Source organism: Colobus angolensis, unplaced genomic scaffold (genome assembly GCF_000951035.1).
Source record: "Colobus angolensis palliatus isolate OR3802 unplaced genomic scaffold, Cang.pa_1.0 Scaffold10, whole genome shotgun sequence".
In the NCBI taxonomy this organism is placed as follows: Eukaryota; Metazoa; Chordata; class Mammalia; order Primates; family Cercopithecidae; genus Colobus; species Colobus angolensis.
Genome location: NW_012110919.1, coordinates 8,039,790 through 8,062,267, shown reverse-complemented (window position 1 = coordinate 8,062,267; position 22,478 = coordinate 8,039,790). Strand labels below are relative to the sequence as shown.

Sequence of the window (22,478 nt, the reverse complement as noted above, 5' to 3'; positions counted from 1 at the left end):
TTCTCCTAATGAAACGCTTTCCGGCATAACAGACTGACCAGCTGACAAATCTCCCTCTCTCATTTGGAGCATAAGTCTTGACACAGTGAAGAAGGACGCAACAGGAAATTATGTTTGGAGATCAGTGCATCTGAAAGAGGCAGCGTGTTACCCCGAGTGAGAGCTAGTACAGCCAAAGTCATCCTGGACAGGCTGAAAAATGGAAAATAAAGACTGCTTTTGTGGTCACAGCATTGGTTATTGATTGGCGGAAGGACAGGGAGGAGAGAACAAAAATGAAGGAAAGAAAACAAATGTTTGCTGGGGACCCACTTCATGCCAATCTAGGTATATACTTGTGTAGAATGACCACAGTGAGTTACAGCCTTGTGGGTCCGAATCCTGGTAAAAAAAAAAAAAAAAAAAAAAAAATTAGAGAACAAGTTTTTATTAATTTCTTCTCTACCTGTTAAATGAGCCAGTCATTCGTTTTATTCTTAAAAACACATAATGAACCTAAATGTGGATATTCCATTTGGAGGCTGGTTTTTGTTAACTTTTTTGTCACTTTATTGGATTAAAAAAAAGATAAAGTATTCCAGTGTTTTCCATAACTACAAACAATAAAGAGGTGAATAAATTAAAAATTAATAATATTTGCCTTCCTTGATCAATCCGAATATAATCAATGTTTCCAGATTGGAGGGTATCCTTTCAGATGGTTTTTTTTCTTTTTTTAAAAAAAAATTGAATTATTAGGTCCATTATTTGCTTTTTCAATTAGCAATATGTAAGATAAATCCCTCCTTAATCAATTCAGGGAGGCAGAATAATTACATGGTGTTAAGAATGTGCATCCTGGGGTCTGACGTGGTGGCTCATGCCTGTAATTCCAACACTTTGGGAGGCTGAGGCTGGAGGGTCACAAGGTCAGGAGTTCAAGACCACCCTGGCCAACACAGTGAAACCCCGTCTCTACTAAAAATACAAAAAATTAACCAGGCATGGTGGTGGGTGCCTATAATCCCAGCTACTCGAGAGGCTGAGGCAGAAGAATCACTTGAACCCAGGAGACGGAGATTGCAGCAAGCCAAGATCATGCCATTGCACTCCAGACCGGGCGAAACTCCATCTCAAAAAAAATTTAAAAAAAAAGAAAAAGAAAAAGTGTGCATTCTGGAGTAGGACTGCTTGGTTCAAATTCAGACCTTACCACTTACCAGCTATGCGAAACTGGGTAAAATGTTTGATCTGTTTGAACTTTTATTTCCACAGGCAAAATAGAAATTATCTATTTTGAATTGATTTTTGTATATGGTATAAATAAGGGGTTCAACTTCAGTCTTCTGCTTATGGCTAGCCAACTACCCCAGCACCATTTATTGAACAGGAAGCCTTTTCCCCTTGCTTGTTTTTGTCACCTTTGTTGAAAATCAGATGGTCATAGGTATGTGGCAACATTTCTGGGTTCACTATTCTGTTCCATTGGTCTATGTGCCTGTTTTCGTACCAGTGCCATGCTGTTGTGGTTACTGTAGTCCCGTAGTGTAGTTTGAAGTCAAGTAACATACTGCCTCTAGTTTTGTTCTTTTTGCTTAAGATTGCCTTGGCTATTCAGGCTCTCTTTTGGTTCCATAATTTTAGTTCCATTAATTTTAAAATAGTTTTTTCTAGTTCTGTGAAGAATGTTGTTGGTAGTTTGATAAGAATAGCATTGAATCTGTAAATTGCTCTGGACAGTATGGCCACTTTAATGATATTGATTTTTCATATCCATGAGCATGGGATGTTTTTCCATTTGTTTGTATCTTTCCTGATTTCTTTGAGCAGTGTTCCATAATTCTCATTGCAGGGATCTTTCACCTCCATGGTTAGCTGTATTCCTAGGTACTTTATTCTTTTTGTGGCAATTGTGAATAGTATTGCCTTTCCAAAACTATACAAACCCTGAAAGATAACCTAGGCAATACTATGCTGGACATGGGAATGAGCAAAGATTTCATGACAAAGACACTAAAAACAATCACAACAAAAGCAAAAATTGGCAAGTGGGATCTAATTAAACTTAAGAGCTTCTGCACAGCAAAAGAAACTATAAGAGTAAACAGACAACCTAGAGAATGGGAGACAATATTTGCAAACTATGCATCTGACGAATGTCTAATATACAGCATCTATAAGGAACTGAAACCAAATTTACAAGAGAAAAACAATCACACTAAAAAACAGGCAAAGGACATGAACAGACACTTCAAAAGAGGACATACATGCACCCAATGCACCCAAGAATATGAGTAAAAGTTCAATATCACTGATCATTAGAAAAATGCAAATCAAAACGACTATGAGATACCATCTCACACCTGTTATATTAAAAAGTCAAAAAATAACAGATGCTGGTAAGGTTGCAGAGAAAAAGGGAACATTACACACTGTTGGTGGGAGTGTAACTTAGTTCAACCATTGTGGAAAGCAGTATGGCGATTCCTCAAAGAGCTAAAAGTGGAACTATCATTAGACCCAATAATCCCATTACTGGTTATATACCCAGAGAAATATAAATCATTCTACCATTAAGACTTCAGACAAGCACACAAATGTTCATTGCAGCACTATTCACAATAGCAAAGACATGTGTAATATGGTCCATTTTCATACAGCTGTAAAGAGCTGCCTGAGACTGGGTAATTTATAGGAAAAGAGGTTTAATTGACTCACAGTTCCACATGGCTGGGGAGGGCTCGGGAAACTTATAATCATGGCAGAAAGCAAAGGGAAAGCAAGCAACTTCTTCGCAGGGTCACAGGAAAGAGAGAACAAAGAAGGAAGAGCCACTTTTAAGCTATGGGATCTCATGATAACTCACTATCACAAGAACAGCATGGAGGACACCACTCCCATTATCCAATCACCTCCCACCAGGTCCCTCCTTGACACATGGGAATCACAATTTGAGATGAGATTTGGGTAGGGACACAGAGCCAAGCCATTTCAACATGGAATCAACCTAAATGCCCATCAATGACAGATTGGATAAAGTAAATGTGGTACATATACACCATGGAACACTATGCAGCCATGAAAAAGAACGTGATCATGTCTTTTGTGAAATACAGATGAAACTAGAGGCTATTATCCTCAGCAAACTAACACAGGAACAGAAAACCAAATACCACATTTTCACTTATAAGTGGAAGCTAAATGATGAGACCTTATGAACACAAAGAAGGAAAAAACAGACACCAGGGTCGACTTGTGGGTGGAAAGTGGGAGAAGGGAGAGAAGCAGAAAAGATAACCATTGGGTACTGGGTTTGATAAGGTTTGGCTGTGTTCCCACTCAAATCTCATCTTGAACTGTAGTTCCCATAATCCCCATGTGTCACGGGAGGGACCCAGTGGGAGGTAACTGAATCATGGGGACAGCTACCTCCATACTGTTCTTGTGATAGTGAGGTCTCAAGAGATCTGATGGTTTTATAAAGGGCTTTTCCCTCACCTCACTCTGCACTTCTCCTTGCTGCTGCCATGTGAAGAAGGATGTGTTTGCTTCCCCTTCCACCATGATTGTAAGTTTCCTGAGACCTTCCCAGCCCTGCAGAACTGTGAGTATATCAAACCTCTTTTCTTTACAATTACCCAGTATCAGGTATGTCTTTATTAGCAGCGTGAGAACAGACTAACATAGTAAGTTGGTAACAGAAGTGGGATACTGGTGTAAAGATACCTGAAAATGTGGAAGTGACTTTGGAACTGAGTAACAGGCAGAGGTTGGGGACAGTTTGGAGGGCTCAGAAGAAGACAGGAAAATATGGAAAAGTTAGGAACTTCCTAGAGACTTGGAGGGCTCAGAAGACAGGAAGATGTGAGGAAGTTTGGAACTTCCTAGAGACTTGTGGAATGGCTTTGACCAAAATGCTGATAGTGATGTGGACAATAAAGTCCAGGATAAGGTGGTCTCAGATGGAGATGAGGAACTTCTTGGTAACTAGAGTAAAGGTGATGCTTGTTATGCTTTAGCAAAGCGACTGGCAGCATTTTGCCCCTGCCCTCCCTAGAGATCTGTGGAACTCTGAACTTCAGAGAGATAATTTAGGGTATCTGGCAGAAGAAATTTCTAAGTGGCAAAGTGCTCAAGAGGAAGCAGAGCATAAAAGTTTGGAAAATTTGCAGCCTGACAATGCAATAGAAAAGAAAAACTCATTTTCTGGGGAGAAATTCAAGTCTGCTGCAGAAATTTGCATATGTAACAAGGAGCCAAATGTTAATCACCAAGACAATGGAGAAAATGTCACAATTTATGCTCCAGGGCATGTCAGAGACCTTCAGGGCAGGCCCAGGGCCTAGGAGGGAAAAATGGTTTCAGGGGCTGGGTCCAGGATGGCTCCTGCCGTGTGCAGCCTAGGGACTTGGTGCCCTGCCTCCCGGTTGCTCCAGCCATGGCTAAAAGGGGCCAAGGTATAGCTCAGACCATGGCATCAGAGTGAAAGCCCCAAGCCTTGGCAGCTTCCACATGGTGTTGAGCCTGTGAGTGCACAGAACTAAAGAATTGAGGTTTGGGAACCTCCCCCTAGATTTCAGAGGATGTATGGAAACACCTGGATGTCCAGGTAGAGTATGTTGCAGGGGCAGGGCCCTCATGGAGAACCTCTGCTAAGGCAGTGCAGAAAAAAAATGCGGGGTCAGAGCTCCCATACAGAGTCCCCACTGGGGCATTGCCTAGTGGAACTGTGAGAAGAGGGCCACCATCCTCCAGAACCCAGAATGGTAGTTCCACTGATGGCTTGCACTGTGCACCTGGAAAAGCCACAGACACTCAACACCAGGCCATGGGGGTGTTGGGGGGCTATACCCTGCAAACCCCCAGGGGCAGAGCTTCCCAAGGCTGTGAGGGCCCACCTCTTGCATCAGCAAGCCCTGGGTGTGTAACATGGAGTCAAAGGAGATCACTTCGGAACTTTAAGGTTTAATGACTGCCCTATTGGATTTTGGACTTGCATGGGGCCTGTAGCCCCTTTATTTTGGCCAATTTCTCCCATTTGGAATGGGTGTATTTATCCAATGTCTGTACCCCCATTGTGTCTAGGAAGTAAGTAACCTGCTTTTGATTTTACAGGTTTATAGGTGGAAGGGCCTTGCCTTGTCTCAGATGAGTCTTTGGACTTGAACTTCTGAGTTAATGCTGGAATGAATTAAGACTTTGGGGAACTGTTAGATGGGCCTGATTGTGTTTTGAATTGTGAGGACATGAGATTTGGGAGGGGCCAGGGGCAGAATGATATGGTGTGGCTGTGTCCCCACCCAAATCTCATCTTGAACTATAGTTCCCATATTCCCCATGTGTCGTGAGAGGGGCCTGGTGGGAGGTAATTTAATCATGGGAGCAGTTACCATCACACTGTTCTTGTAATAGTGAGTGAGTTCTCATGAGATCTGATGGTTTTACAAGGGTCTTTTCCCCCACTTCGCTCCACACTTCTCCTTGCTGCCCCCATGTGAAGAAGGACATGTTTGCTTCCCCTTCTGCCATGACTGTAAGTTTCCTGTGGCCTCCCCGGTTCTGCAGAACTATGAGTCAATTGAACCTCTTCCTTTACAAATTACCCAGTCTTAGATATGTCTTTATTTAGAACGGACTAATAACAGGCTTAATTCCTGGGTGATAAAACAATCTGTATAACAAAGCCCCATGATATGAGTTTACCTATGTAACAAACCTTCACATGTATCCCAAACCTAAAATAAAAGTTAAAAAAGAAATTATAATAGTTCTTATATCATTTTGTTACAAGGATTAAATGAGCTTATTCAAATAAAACATAGAATGGTACCTGGCACACAATGATGACTCAATAAAGGCTACATATGATTATTATTATTGAACACATCCTTTTAAATGGCTACCTAATACTTCATGGACTGGCTGTATCCTGATTTATACAATCATTCTCTATAGAGGTTTTTTCTAGTTTTTGTACATGTTTGCTTATTTATATATTCTTGGGTACAAATGCTTTCAATTTTTGTACTATTGACTCTCTAAAGTCATTTTATTTAGTCATATGCCATTTACCTTTTGCACTTTAACATGTATTAGCAGAACTACTTTCCAAATACGTTGGGGCAATTATCATTTCAACCAGCAATATATGAGGGCTTCCCTACACTCAAGGTAATATATTAGAGAATGTTACACATCTTTGTTGTTGCTGTTGTTTTGCTATTTTGCTACTATTTTTTATTCAGAAAAATACAATAAACATTTTGGCAAGCTAATGTTAATTGGTTTATTAATATGTTGAAATTATATGTGTTTACCGTGATTATTATGGTTATATCTCTTTGCTACTTAACTGCACTAAATAGTCCACCTATTTTATAGTAACGAATTATCTCATGTCTGACTTAATCCTTTTAGCAGATAATCAAGGTAAAACAAAGAAATAATAATTAGCATTAATATATTTGTATTTTGTTTTGTGCTCTATTGCTTTCACTGTGGAATTCTTTCCATGTTAAAGATAGGAATGGCTTTTTTTTAAAAAATCAAGTGGCTACATTAATTTTACTTAACATTAGCATTATCTTCATGACATAATTTATATATCAGATACAAATAGAGCATTTTGGTCTTTGACTTTGTCATTGAACCTCCAGAAACAAGTGGTCATTTGTCAAAGGATGAAGATTAATTGCTTAGTTTATTTATGGAGGCCATGAGTGAAAGCTACAGATTAGAAAGATAAAATAAAGCAGTTGTCACCCAGGAGTTATTCATCCTTGTTGGTCCTCAGGAGAACACAAACTACACTAAAATATCAGAACCAACCCTTGTGTTATTATGCCTTCCTTTCTAGACATTCCAGGCATTTTAAGCCCCTTGGTAGACAAATCAGATACTTCAAATTTTAGTTATTTCTATCATGCTAAAATACAGTGTTCTATATTTTCCTCTTGCCAAACACAATTCTTTTAAGTAAAAAGCAAAAATTCTTTTAAGTAAAAATTCTTCTGATTGGATTATAACATGTAGACAGAAAAGGAGGAGAAGTCATAAATGTGCAACTCGCATATACACTTTTTTTTCAAAATGAACATATTCATGTAATCATCACCCAGGTCAAGAAATAGAACATGGTCAGCACTCAAGGAGTCTTCCTGGTGCTCCCTCCTAGTCACTGACCAGGGGTGTGTGTGTGTGTGTGTGTGTATCTTTGTTTTTACTGTATATGAATAGCATCTTGCAATATGTAATCTTTCCTGTCTGGCTTTTTTGAGTTTCATCCATGTTGTTGAGTGAAGCAATAGTTTGTTCATTCTTATTGATACATAGTTTTCATTGTATGAATGTGACACAATTTATTCATTTTTGCAGTTGATGTTCAGTTGAGTTACTTCCAATTTTTTGGTGTTATGAATAAAAATATCTTTTGATGCATACATGTCACATTTCTATTAGGCACACACATGAAAATGGAATTTGCTGGGCCATCAGGTACATATATATTCCTCTTTAAGCTGATTCTACGAAACAGTTTTCTATTTTATATTTTCCACCATCTCCAGTTTTTCCACATCTTCACAAACTCTGACAATTTCTGTTTAAAATTGTCACTGTTCTGGTATGTTTTGCAGGTGTCATATACCATCGTACTATGTTTTTAATGTCACATCCCTGAAAACTAGTAACACTGAACTTCAGTATAGGTCTCTGTTGACATACAGGTCTTTGGTCCAATTTACATTGAGGTGTCCTTTTCTCATTCATATATATAGGAATTCTTAATATAATCTAGAAACAGGTCCTTTTTGGAGTATATATAAAAATTTCTCCCACTCTGTGGCTTGCCATTTTGCCCTTTTGATGGTATCTTAAAATATAGTCCAATCCATCAGTCTTTTCTTTATGATTCGTACTTTCAAAAGTATATCCTATTTATGAAAGCTTTGCTAACACCAAGGTCATGAAGACAATCTCTTATTATTTCCTCTAGCTTTATTGTTTTATCTTCCACATTTATTGCCACAATCAATTTGGAATTCACTTTGTATATTCGGTAAAGTAAGGGTTGAGGTGCATTATTTTTAGATATCCAATTGACCCAACTCATTTATTGAAAAGATGAGTTACCTCTGTCATAAATCATGGGATTGCATATGTATGGATCTCTTCCTGGACTTATTATATATAAATACAATTAGAGAGTCCAGATAGATGAAGAGAGACCGTCTCTATTCTATAAATATATAAAGACTATCTACCTACCTACCTACCTATCCTCTCTAAATCTATTTATCTATACTTACTGCAATCTCACGCAGTGTTATTGTAGTTCTTTAATGAGATTTGATAGGTAGACGTTTAAGTCCCTCCACTTTGTTCCTTTTAGATGGTCTTAGCTGTTCTGGGTCCTTTGTATGTCCATGTGAATTTTCTGGTACTACTATAAATGAGAGTTTAATTTTTTTAATTTCTGAGTATTGCTTCTGCTATATAGAAATAAAATTTATATTTCCAGTGATAGTACAGATAGCAACTTTGCTAAATTCACTTATTCATTCTAAGAGTTATTCTGAAGACTATTTTGGATTTTCTATGTCTGTGAATAATGAAAGCTTTCTTTCTTTCTTTCCCATACTTACACCTGTTAAAAATTCTTCCTTTATTTCACAGGCTAAGAACTCCCATACAATGTTAATTAGAAGTGATGATAGAGTATTATTAACAAATGGTTAGCTGATTTTACAATTCAGGAGACAGGGGAAGGTTTTTTAAATGAACAGTACAGAAAAATTGTCTGTTATTAAAACTATATCTTTATCTTTACTTATATCCTGTACTATTTTTGTTAAATTTATTCCTAGGCATTTTATAATTTTGCCACTATTTTTAAAATTTCCATTTTAAATTATTATTCCTAGAAGAAAGAAATTATTAATTTTATATCCAGCCACTTTATCAGATTCTCTTAGTTCAAATCATTTCTAAAAACTCTTGGGTTTGGGTTTTAAAAAGATAGTATTTACAAATAAATATAAGTTTGCCTGTTATTTCTTAATATTTATGTTTACAGATTTTATTCTCTTGCCTTATTACAAGAGCTAAAACTTCCAAAATAATCTGGATTCACAGAGGAGATAATGAGCCTTATTATTTGTAAAAGCGCTACTTAAATTAGGAATAGAATTAGAATTAGGAAACCACCTAAATATGGTCAGTATACATTTATGAAGCAAACATTTTACTAAATATTAAAATTAAAAAGCCACTACCTTCAAAATCATGAAGACAAGTTTTTATTTTATTTTATTTTATTTCTGAGACGGAGTCTCGCTCTGTCACCCAGGCTGGAGTGCTGTGGCCGGATCTCAGCTCACTGCAAGCTCCGCCTCCCGGGTTCACGCCATTCTCCTGCCTCAGCCTCCCGGGTAGCTGGGACTACAGGCGCCCGCCAGCTCGCTCGGCTAGTTTTTTGTAGTTTTTAGTAGAGACGGGGTTTCACCGTGTTAGCCAGGATGGTCTCGATTTCCTGACCTCGTGATCCGCCTGTCTCGGCCTCCCAAAGTGCTGGGATTACAGGCTTGAGCCACCGCACCCGGCCAAAGACAAGTTTTTAAAAAGTTAGGTGAAAATGCTAAATTTATTTCGTAGTCACAGCACATCAATGTCATAAATATTAAGTGAACCTGAATGTGCTTTAGGAAGTCAGAGTTATACCTCCTCCTCCAGAGTTCAAGACTTTTTAAAAAAATAATAAAATTTACATAATTTCAAATAAAATGATAGCATTAAAAGGTAAAGTATTTCTTTCAGGACATTTCTTGACCTGTATTAAAGTGAGCCCACACAACTTTTCACAAAGTGATATGGTTTGGCTCTGTGTCCCTACCCAAATCTCATCTCAGATTGTAATCACCACCTGTCAAGGGAGGCACCTGGTGAGAGGTGATTGGGTCATGGGGGTGGTTTCCTCCATGCTATTCTCCTGAAAGTGAGAGTTCTCAGGAGATCTGATTGCTCAGTAAGTGTCTGGCATTTCCCCTGCTTGCTCTCTGTCTTGCCTGCTGCCACGTAAGATATGCCTTGCTTCCCCTTTGCCTTGCGCTGTGATTGTAAGTTTCCTGAGGCCTCCCCAGCCATGTAGAACTGTGAGTCAATTAAGCCTCCTTTCTTTACAAATTATCCAATTTCAGGTAGTATCTTTATGGCAGTGTGAAAATGAACTACTACACACACCCATGAGACCTGGAGACTTGAAGGGACTTGCCCAAGGTCCCTCAGCTATTTAGTGTCAGAGCCAGGATCCACACCCAGGCAGACAGGCTCTCAGAACATGTCCCTCTCCAATCTGCAGCACTGCCACTCCCCTACCTGACAAATATGCTCGGAGTTCCTTTTCACCATGTCTGTCAACCATTGGCCAGTCCAAGACTCTCCATGAAACACTCCTGCTTCGTGCAGCCTCTCCCACTCCCCTGACTGAGACTCCTGCTCCACCCTTGGCTCAGTGCTCTCTGTTTTTTTTGTTTGTTTGTTTTTGTTTTTGTTTTTAAGATGGAGTCTCACCCTCTGGAGTACAATGGCACGATCTTGGCTCACTGCAACCTCCGCCTCCTGGGAGGCCATTCTCCTGCCTCAGCCTCCCAAGTAGCTGAGATAATGCACCCAGTTACTTTTTTTTTTTTTTAGTAGAGACAGGGTTTCACCATGTTGGCCAGGCTAGTCTTGAACTCCTGACCTCAAGTGATCTGCCCACCTTGGCCTCCCAAAGTGCTGGGATTACAGGTGTAGCCACTGTGCCCGGCTGTGCTCTCTTGACAAGCTTTTCCAGCTCAGCTTTTGGAAATTTTACAGTTGACTCTAGGGTTGCCATAGGGAATTAGAAATCTTTTATGTTTGCTTGCTTGTTGTAAATATCTTTGGGCCCAAATTGTCCGGGAAAGGGTACAAAGGTTCCATTCCCTAGGTCAGGAAAGGCTTTGTGGAGATGAAGGAATAAAACAGACTGGCAGATAAAAGACTGTGCATTAGTTAGCTCAACTAGGTTACACTTGAAGGAGCTATTTGAAAGAAATGGTGATGATTTTGTCTGCCTAGAGAGGATGAAAGTCTGAAATAGTAAGAAAAAGGGAAAGGAAATTAATCAAGTGGGGGCATACTGAAGGGGGTTCATTAATATCTGGCCTGAATTGAACTTGTTTGGAAAAGTTTTGAAAGCCATTAGAGAGTTAAAGGTTATTTGCAAATGCTTTATTTTATATGAGTTTCTGCATGATTACTAGCTTCTATCATAATAAAGATTTTATTACTTGTGCTCTTGTGTTCCAACAATTTTCCTTAATCAAAAGGAAAATCATGTGGTCTTCAAAGAATCTATGATTTTTCTCAATCCAATTAGATTTTGTTGAGCACCTACTCTGAGGCCTCTTCCTTCTCTCTGAACACTGTCAGTTACCTTTTCATCAATTCTAAGCGTTCCATGACCAAAAAAAAAGAGGGGGAGGAGCCAAATTCTTACTAATCAATTAGGCTTGCCTATTCTTTTAATTGATAAGTGCGATATTGAACAACTGAGAGATTTGTGATATGGATGGATTTAACTTTGCCTCCTTTCAAAAACCTTAAAGCACAGGGAGCAAGAGCCATGAAAAAAACTTTAACAGCTTCAAGGTAAGAAAGCAAATAGTATTTTCATCCAGCATTCTCACATATAAGTTTCTCTACCATGTTTTCTATTTTTTCTCAATACATCACTTTTCTCTGAAGTTAATGATTTATTGGATTTTTTTCTAGACTCGGGAAAAACATGCATTCTAAAGTAGAAAGGATAATATGACACTAGCTTACTTAAGAATCAATATCATGAATGACTGGTGATCCATCTCACAAAAGTTCCAGATGAGAGGGACCTAGATATATTTGCTTCACTGCACTTTATATGATTAAGAAAATCCCAATACCAGCAATAATAGATATTATTCTCCCCAATCTAACAGGAATAGCATCCAACTCTTAGGAAGGTAACAGGGCTTTTCCACAGCTCTGCCAAATCACAGAAATTTCACACTTTGTGAAGAAAGAGATTATCTTTTCATCACTCTAACTTTCGTGTTAATAAAACTTTAAACATGACAAAAAAGGTGTTTTATTTAACATAATATGAGATCAAATGGTTATATTGGTGAGATGGTAGAAATCTTTTTTTTTTTCTTGAGACAGAGTCTTGCTCTGTCTCCAGGCTGGAGTGCAATGGTGCGATCTCAGCTCACTGCAACCTCCGCCTCCCAGGTTCAAGTGATTCTTCCTGCCTCAATCTCCCCAGTAGCTGGGACAACAGGCACATGCCACTACACCCAGTTAATTTTTGTATTTTTAGTAGAGATGGGGTTTTACCATGTTGGTGAGGATGGTCTTGATCTCTTGACCTCGTGATCCACCCACCTTGGCCTCCCGAAGTGTTGGGATTACAGGCGTGAGCCACTGTGCCCAGCCAGTAGAAATCTTTTAATATTAAATATTAAATAAATAACATTATTTTGGTTGGTCACGGTGGCTCATGCTTGTAATCCCAGCATTTTGGAAGACTGAGGCAGGCAGATCACTTGAGGTGAGGAGTTCAAGACCAGCCTGTCTAACATGCTGAAACCCTGTCTCTACTAAAAATACAAAAACTAGTCAGGTGTGGTGGTACATGCCTGTAATGCCAACTACTCAGGAGGCAGAGGCAGGCAAATCACTCGAACCCAGGAGGTGGAGGTTACAGTGAGCCAAGATTGTGCCAGTGCACTCCAGCCTGGGCAACAGAGCAAAACACCGTCTCAAAAACAAAACAAAACAAAAGAAAACAAAAATAACATTATTGTAAAAGGCATTTTGCAGAGAATAAGAAAATTGGAAATTAGAGAGAAGATGTAGGAGAGAAAGCATTTGTACAGGGAATTGGTTCAAATGTTACATTATCTAAGAATAGAAGAATAGATTATTCTTGAATCATCATCACCATCACTACCATTGTCATTGTCACTTTACAACGACTGAGCCACAGCTGAGCCTGGCATTTCCTTGAGCTCTAGAGCTGAATGCATCTATTAATAAAGGACAGTTCTTGCTTAGACACATCATCCCACATTGCAGAGATAACCAAACATTTCAGCCAAATCCAAAACATTTCAACAACATGAAGGATTCTGTCTCCCTTCTCACATCTAAGTGGATGTTTTGAACAGTGGCCTCTTTATTGGAATGCATGAGAAGCACCTCCATGAGACAAGATACATTGCAGGAAACTGCAGCCACTGAAATATATGTTTAAAAATCAATTTCAAGTTATGTTTATTGTTTAGAGTTGTGGTATAATAAAGAATAAACATTTGGTCTTTGTCCTGGGTTCCTGGCACAGAGCTCCTAAAATAGCTGGAATTGACAATCTTTTATATACTAATGGGTAGGGGGAGTGATTAAACCCAATCACTAATAGCTGATGATTACATCAATCATACCTACGTAATAAAACTTCCATAAAAACTCGTAAGGATGGGTTTTGGGGCACTTCCGGGGTGGTGCACAAGTAGAGCACTGGGAGGGAGGGCAGCTCACCAGGAGAGTGCTGGGAGGAAGGGCAGCTCACCAGGAGAGTGCTGGGAGGGAAGGCAGCTTATCAGGAGAGTGATGGGAGGGAGGGCGGCTCATTGGGAGAGGGCATGGCTGCACCTTGCCCCTTTCCTGTGCTCTGCCCTATGCATCTCTTTTATCTGGGGTTCCTGTATCCTTTATAAATTGGTCATCATAAATAAAGCACTTCCCTGAGTTCTGTCAGCTCTTCTATCAAATTACTGAATCTGAGGGGAGGGTCCTGGCAACTCCCAAATATGTAGTTGGGCAGAAGTGTGGGCAATCTGGGCACCTCATTTGCAGCTGGCATCTGAAGTGAGGGAAGTCTCACAGGACTAAGCCCTTAACTGTGGGGTCTGTGCAAATTCTGGGTAGTTAGTGTCAGAATTCAATGGAATCATTGAACACCCAGTTGGTGTCAGAAAATCACAGAATTGCTTGGTGTCAGGAAAAGCTGTACAACTGTCATATCTGGTATTATGCAAACCAGGGCAGTGCTCAGCTAGAGAATACCTTTGGGGTCACTGGTGCCTTTCTCTCCTTGGCACCCAGTCTGCACGCACAGTCCTTCCTGCCCTATTCCAGGCTCAGCCAAGGCACCACTTGATGAAAAGTGATAGAGTTGACAGTAGCACCTCCATCATGGGTATACGCTCTTTATAGGGGACTATTTAAGAAAACGATTCTATAAGACCAAAGGAGACCCTTAAGAAAATAGTGAAAGTTTAGGCCGTACATATCCAGACTTATTCCGACTGCTCAAGACTCCCAGGCCCAGAGAAAAAGGCCTTTGAAATCTGACACCCTATTGTGCAGAAGGAACAGCAGCTCTCTTTCCACAGGAAAGAATTTTTCCACCTGTAAAGAACTAATAAAGGGTCCCAAATAGGGAACATTCCCTTTAAACCACCAAAAGCTCCAATTAGGCAGGAAGCATGAGTTACACAACCAACCCTACAATAAACTGCACAGGGTGTAGAGGCCTGATGCAAGTTCAGGGCCAGTGGTTCGGGGCTCATAACTGGGGGCAAAGGGAGTTAAATGAAATGGTTTCTTGGACGGAATACTTAAGAGAAATGGCTATATTCAATGTGTTAAAAAACTCAATGTCTATTCCTCATTCTCTGTGATTAGATGTGATTAATTACATCTTTACCTTTATTTTCAGGGAATGGTTTTAAAACTTTGCTAAGACTTCATTTTTATACTCTGAGAAAATAGTTTCTGTGAGAAAGGAAGCCTGAGTTTATTGACTGGATATAGACCAGGGTCTGCTTTATGGAGTTTTATTTCATTCATAAATTAACTGTTATACTGGAGGTCAAAAGCGAATGTGATTGAACTATGGGTCATGTTGTATAATGTATTTTTAATTCCAAGTGAGTGACATGTGTATGTTTCCCCTTCCTTCTACATTAAAGATAAACCTTAAGCCAGGAAGCATGTTTCCTAGTTCCTTTAGAATCTTCTAATTCCAATGAATAGGGATTACGTATTCATCACCAGTCAGGGATCTTCATTTTCTATTTTTTGAGTTCATTGCTGGGAAGCAGACTCTGACATGGAACTTAGCTGTCAGAGAGTTTATTAGGATTAGGGAATACCCTTGAGATCACAAGCCATGGGGAAAGGGAAGGAAGCAGAGTTAGGCAGAGGGAGAAGCTGGGCTGCAATGCAGTCACAACAAAGGGCTCAGCCAACCCCATGGGGAATTTTGAGGCTGGGGTGGCCCTTCAGAGTGGTCCTGAATTGTGGTGGTGGTGGGGTTGGGTCTTTGTACTCCCACATCAACCAGTAATTGGATGTGGGCTTCCCTCCAGAAAGAGTTCATGTCCTTCAGTTGAAGTAAGTTGCTAGAGAGGGTTGAGAGTTGAGGGCTGTCAGCCATCACATTCCCAGAGCTGAGAAAATGAAGTTTTCAATCCTCAAGGGGAGGTTTGGGTGGCTCAATGCAGGAGCCACGACAAGCACGAAGATTTAATGTAGTGGTTATACTACCATTAAACATATAGCAATATGGCTACATGCATAGTACTATATAACCAATATAAGCTATGAGAGATTTAAAGTAATAAATAAGAACTAATACCAAATTTCCAGATGCTTCTTTTCTGGGTCATGGTAAAACAAGCCTAATACATTCCCAGCATCACTTCTATTAATCTATTATTTGATTACCCTTAGGAATACTCCATGCTCTAGAGTGTACGAGGAACTAGAGATTAAAGAGGAGTAAAAATTAGATTCAAACATAATATCTTCCTGTAAACTTAAATATGAAGAAATTCAATAATTCCACCTGAATTCTAACATTACTTGAGAAGTTCTGTATGGAAGCTCTAGAACTTTCCATAACATTTCCAAAAGCTGAAGCTAGAAAAATATGGGTGTCCAGAGAGCACTGAGCCAAGGGAAGGAGCAGGAAACTGAGTCAGGTGGGAGCCGGAGAGGCTGCACAGAGCAGGGGCATTTCATACAGAAGCTTGGACTTGCCAGTGGTTGACAGACATGGTGAGAAGGAGCTCAGAGCATAGTTGGGAGCTGGGGGAGTGCCCGGGTGTGGATCCTGGCTCTGACACTAACTAGCTGAGAGACTCTGGGCAACTCTTCAGGCCTCAATTTCTCACATGTGAAAAAAGGATGATAATAGTATCTATCTTAACTAGAAAAAGGAATTTGAAGTCACAGGCTTAACTTCAGAATGTACTTGTATATTCATTTCCTACTGCTGCTGTAACAAATTTACCACAAACTTAGTGGCTAGCAACAATACAAATTTATTATCTTATAGCCCTGTAGGTTGGAAATCTGAAATCATTTCACTGGGCTAAAGTCAGCAGGGCTGCTTCCTTCTGGAGCCTCTAAGGGGAGAATCTATTTCTTTGCCTTTTTCAGATTCTAGAGGCTGCCTGTATTTCTTGACTTGCACCCCTTTCTTCCCCTTCATGACTCATCACTCCAGTCTCTGCTTCCGTCATCACATGGCCGTCTCCTCTCCTGGTGTCAAAACTCCCTCTAGCTCCCTCTCATAAGGATACTTGTTATGATATTTCGGGATCACCTGGCTCATCTGCCCCTCTCCACATCCTTAATTTGATCACATCTGCAAAGTCCCTTTTGGCATATAAGTAACAGGTTCTGGGGATTAGGATGTGGACCACTGTGGAGAGCCATTGTTCAGCCTACCATGACATGTATGAAATGTAATGGTTTAGTCAATAAAAATATAATATTTATATCACATTTGCTCCAAAGAGCTTTGGTAGTTGAAGTTATTGAATTATTTCTATTTAAAAATTCATGGCATGCCTACAAATGCCTATTGTGCCAAAAATTATTAGGTTCACTAAAGTATATACTTGCACCTCTTCAATGCTCTAATTACATCCTTGTGTGTTAGATTGAGACTGATAGGGTATAAGCAAAAACTCTAACAGCTACTCTATGCAGCCTCTTAGAAATGTTCACCCTAATTTAATGTCTAAACTAGGATTTTTTTACAGAGTAAAAGGAACTTACGTACTTATGAATCACAACTCCAACTTGACACATGTAAATTGTGATTGTGCCTGGCAAACTGGGATGTATGGTCACTCGATGTAAAAATATCCTATAAAATCTTCTATCCCTCTTTTCTCCTGCAGTGGTTTCTTTAGAGGTCGTGCAGTGCAGACAGCACAGTTATAAGTTGAAGGAGAGTCACCCAACCCTCACTAGACTTTGCGTGAGAAAGAAACAACCCTTTATTGCCACTGAGATTTGGTGCTTATTAGTTAGCACAGCAGAACCTACTCTATCCCGACTACAACTTATGCCCTGGCAAGCTTGTTCTGTCCTCACTGTATTTCTGAAAAGGGGGAAATTCCACTACAGTAAAGGTTTAGTTCCATTTAAAGGTCAGGGATTGAATCCTCAGCAGCAAAGTTATAGGAAGAAATGGTATTACTGATCTCATAAATGGGTTCCCTCCTGAAGGGCTCTGTGGGCTCTGCCTGTGGGTTTTTGACCTGGGACACAGAAATGAAAACGCCAGAGTTCCTACAATACTTGGCATTTCTCGATGTTTTTTAATGAAGGAGCTCACTGGGCCTAACTTCTAGCAACTAGGAAAGGGAGGTTCTGTTTTAGAACAAAGGCTTTATAAAGAACATGAACTAAAGTTTACATTTTGTTCCTGGGACTTTGTTGCCTAGAATCAAAGCATGACAGGCTTTGTTAGCAGCTCCCACTGCAGTAGCAAACCAGAGGACAGACCTTGTGTGTCCAGTGGAAAGAAATCCTGCTCATGCTGACTTCTTTATTCACATCAGTATACACCACCAGAAGCTGCAAACTTTTCTTATAAGGCAGCCAACACCAACTGGCAATATCTTATAGCAACTCTGGTAGAGTCTACAACTTACAAAGAAATTGCACATAAATTATTTCGTTTAACTTTAGTATTTCTGACTTGAACAATTAGTCTTTGAAAGTTAATATTAATAAGATGATGTAGAGAAGTAAAGGGCAAGAAAAAAAGTAGTAGGAAGGAGAGAAGAGGAAGCGGAGGAAGGGTAGTAGGCAGAAGAGAAGCACCTTCGCTGAGTGCCACTGAACATTCATTATTTACTATGTGCTAGGTACTGCATCAAGCACTTCGGGCTCATGATAATTCTGTTGCTAAAATAAAATGTGACAATATTCTTAATTTCTTTTTGTTCATCAAAAGAATAGTTTAATGGCTTTCCACAGTATTTAGCTGAATGAAAAGAGGCCAATCTCAAAATGTTACATACTGTAAAATTCCTTTCATGTAACATTCTTAAAATGACAAAACTGCCAATATGGAGAACAGATTGGTGGTTGCCAGGAGTTAAGGAGGGGACAGGACTATTAAAAGACAACAGAGGGGATCCTTGCTGTGATGGAAATGTTCTGTATCCTGATTGTATCACTGTCGATATTCGGGTGTGATATGCAACAGTTTTGCAAGATGTTACCATTGGAAGAAACCGAGTAAAGGATACACAGTCACTGTATTATCTCTTGTGACTACATGTGACTCTCTACAATCATCTCAAAATAAAGTTGAATTTTAAAAGGATGGTTGAAAAATAATATCAAGGATACATATGTTACCTGCCACAAATACTTACCAAAAAAATGATACATATCAAAATGGTCATTTACTCTTTGAAATTTACAAACATTTAGATAGGCTAAGTAAGAGTTACTAATGAAGGGAGTTGTTAAAGGTCAAATGAACAAATGATTCACTTCACATTATTTTAAGGCTGGAAAAATAAAGATGACCACAATGTATTGAATGTTTACCACTGGCATTGTACTGGCGCTATACTAAATGTGCTAAATATTGCTTCTAACATAATCCTATGGGAGAAACAGCTTTGACCAATTTTATTCATAAGGAAGTGATGCATAGGGAAGTAACTTGTCCAAGGTCACACAGCCAATAGGTGGCAGAACCAAGAATCAAACTATGTTTTTGTCAACCAAGATACATTGCTTCAGAGACTTTCAACAGAATCTAGTTGACCTGAGGTCTTTCAGGACTACTGACTTGTTCACAAGGGCAAAACTGGGACTACAACGTGTGCTGAGTGCTCTTCCTAACGTACTATGCTACCACAAGTGGTTGAGAAAAGGACATAATGGCATTAGCAGCTGAAGATATAGGTAGAATAGATGCAAAAATCTCAAATGGCTCATGCCCAAAGTCAACAAGGGAAATGGGTAAATTCATGCCTGCTTCTTTTTTATTTATTTAAATTTAAAAACATCTGTCAGGAGACTTTACAAAGCTTTGCCAATTGACTCAGCTCTATGAGGCAAAAATCAAATATCCTCCTAAGAGGAAAATATAATTCCATTGCTAAAGGTCCAGTTTTCCAGCCAAGGTGAAACTATTTGGTAAACTGAATGAAGGAGAGGAAACTAAACATTGAACTTGATCTCCAGCAAAATAGAAAGCAATGAACAGATTTGCTAATGACTCCCCTGTCTCCCACCTGCTGTGAAGGTACACAAAATGACTAAACTTCCGGAAAGCGTGCCTTTGAGGCTGCAGTGCAGTTGTATCCAGAATGAGACCAGACGGTTTATCAAGGCGTGCATATACTTCTCATCACGTCCACAGTAAACACACAGCATCAGGTTCATCGTGATATCTCAATTTAAATTATATCCAAGTATTATACCCCCAAACTGCACATCTAACAAAAGTGGAACTGCTACTTTGAGCACAGATAACACAAAGGCTCCAGGTTCCTTGATGAAGGACAGCATATTTCACCCTGACACCATTGCCGGCCAATCTCTGAGAGATGAGAGTTTTGGACATGCTATAAACAGCTTAGCCTTTTCTTAGCATTTTGAAGAGCACATTAATAGCCTGGCCTTTTCTTAAGGGCTTTCTTTTTGCCTTAGCCAAATTTGACAGTTAGAAGTGAACAGTAAGCGGATGGAATCAAAGTCAGTGCTGTGTTTTAAAAGTAGTGTGGAATTGATGTCATCTGGCATTGTCTTCAAAAGAATATAAGAATATTAAGTGGATGTCTCATGAACTTACATACAAAGGATACTCTTCACTTGAGGACAGAATGATAATGTCTCACAGAAGAAAGATGTAATTATAGATGCCCATAAAATTTATTCAGACATGTCTTGGTTCGTACAAAAAAAAAGAAACAAAGAAAAGAAAGAAAGTCTGTAGCTCTCAACTTAACCGAAGGAGGTATATTAATATAATTAATTTTTAAATATTTAGTAATTACCTACTACAGAATATGTGGAAGCTTGTAAATGACAGTTTAGAGAGTACTGTCATTACTACCATTTGGGAAATCTTGTTTCAAAGAAACCGAGGGTCATACAGCAATGTAATGAAATTTGCCAATGGATATTAAATAGCCTAGCACCATCCTCCAGGATTTTATATGCTAGAAAAAATGAAGTGAAAGCTTTTCCACATCAATAGGGGTACATGCAAGCAAACCTCATCCAGCACCCAGAAAAAACTGCATAGATTATTTCAAAGGTTGCTTTGAGAATCCATCTTGTTTATCCTCTACCGTGTGGGTCTAAACACACTCAAAAATTGCCTAAGCAGGTTCCTAAAAGACCCCCTGCTCAGAGGAGGAAAAGACCTAGTTTTTTTGGATGTCATGGTAGATTGTATTTTTCCCAAATGGCTGCAACAATAGTTTGCAAACCACATTCCCTTCTTAAAAGTTGACTACAAGCCCTCCGTTGAAGGAGTAGAATCTATGTCCAACCTTGAATCAGAGTGGATTCTGCACTACTGAGGAAGAGTCATTATGTGATTTTAAGGCTAGGGCATGGATGGTGATAGAGCATCTTCCTCGTTCTCTTGTGAGGCTCACTCTTGAAACCCTGCTACCACATTGTGAGGAGGCCCAACCAGTCACAGAGAGAGGTCATGAGTTATGTTCCAGACCATAGCCCAAGTCTGTTCTCAGCCCCCAGCCAACAACCAACAGCTGATGGCTGACAACCAGCATCAAGCACCAGACTAAATGAGCCTTCAGTAATTCCAGCCCCCAGCAGTTGAATCATCCCCAACTTTCTAGCTTTCTCAGCCAAACTATCTCATATCCCAGATACCGTGGAGCAGAAATAACTTACTCCACTATGCCCTTCCCAATAAGTAACCCACAGAATCCTTGAACTAATAAATGGTGGTTGTTTTACGCCATTAAGTTTGGGGTGTTTTGTTACATAACAAAAGGAACAGGGACAGATGGGAGTGGGAATATGCGTGGTTAAAAGTGATGCATGCAGCCATTCCTTGCACTTGCATTATTCTAGCCCTCTTTCATGAGTATACTCAGGGGCTTCCTCCTACACTTGGTGGTGTTCTTCTGCTACAGCCACTCCTTAGGGAATTAAATCTACTTGTAAGGGTCTCATTCCAAGTGAAATCAGATAGCTCTTCAATGAGAGTAATAGTAACTATTTTGCTTACATTGTGGCAGGCACTGTTCTAAGAGTTTTACATGGATTAACTCATTTAATCCACACAACAACCTTGTAAAGTAAGCACTATTTTCATTCTTATTTTACAAACAGAGAAATCAAAGCATTGAGATTAAACAAGTTGCCTAAGATTATACAACTAGAAAATAGAGCTGAGGTGGGATTTGGAGCCAGGCAACTCGGCTCTCCAGAGTCTGTCCACTAATCACTATGCATACTGCTTCAGAAATCCTGATTCTAACTCTCTCTCAGGGACATACTATTAATCTAGCCCCTCCATTTGAATGAGCAAGAATCCTCAGACTGAAAAGGCTCAACAGAGCTATCTTAAGTATATTGACAACAGTTAACAACAGGCTCTGGAGTCTGCCCGACTGGGCTATGACAGTTACCAGCTGTGTGGCTTTGGGCAAGTCTTTTGACCTGGCCCACCTCATTCTCCCTATCTTTGTGCAAAACAATCATCCATTTTAAACACAAAACCGTTGTCTTTGTATGTAAGCACAAGCCACGTCCCTTCTTTCTAGACTGTCAGCCTTTTTGGGTCAAGGACTCTGTCTTTCCCATCTGATATCATTAGGCTTTGTGTCCCCACCCAAATCTCATCTTGAATCATAATCTCTAGGCGTTGAGGGAGGAACCTGGTGGGAGGTGATCAGATCATAGGGGCAGTTTCCCTCATGGTAGTGAGTGAGTTCTCATGAGATGTCATGGTTTTAAAAGGGGCTCTGGGGCGGAGCAAGATGGCCGAATAGGAACAGCTCCAGTCTCCAACTCCCAGCGCGAAGGACACAGAACACCGGTGATTTCTGCATTTTGAACTGAGGTACTGGGGTCATCTCACTAGTGAGTGCCGGACAATCGGTGCTGGTCAGCTGTTGCGGCCCGACCAG

The 22,478-nt window shown here is 39.8% G+C and overlaps 1 long non-coding RNA gene across 1 annotated transcript in view; it reads right to left on the bottom strand.

Moving 5' to 3' along the window:
• Positions 1-22,478, bottom strand: part of LOC105506230 — a 62,827-nt gene that overhangs the window by 14,710 nt on the left and 25,639 nt on the right. The window lies entirely within an intron of this gene.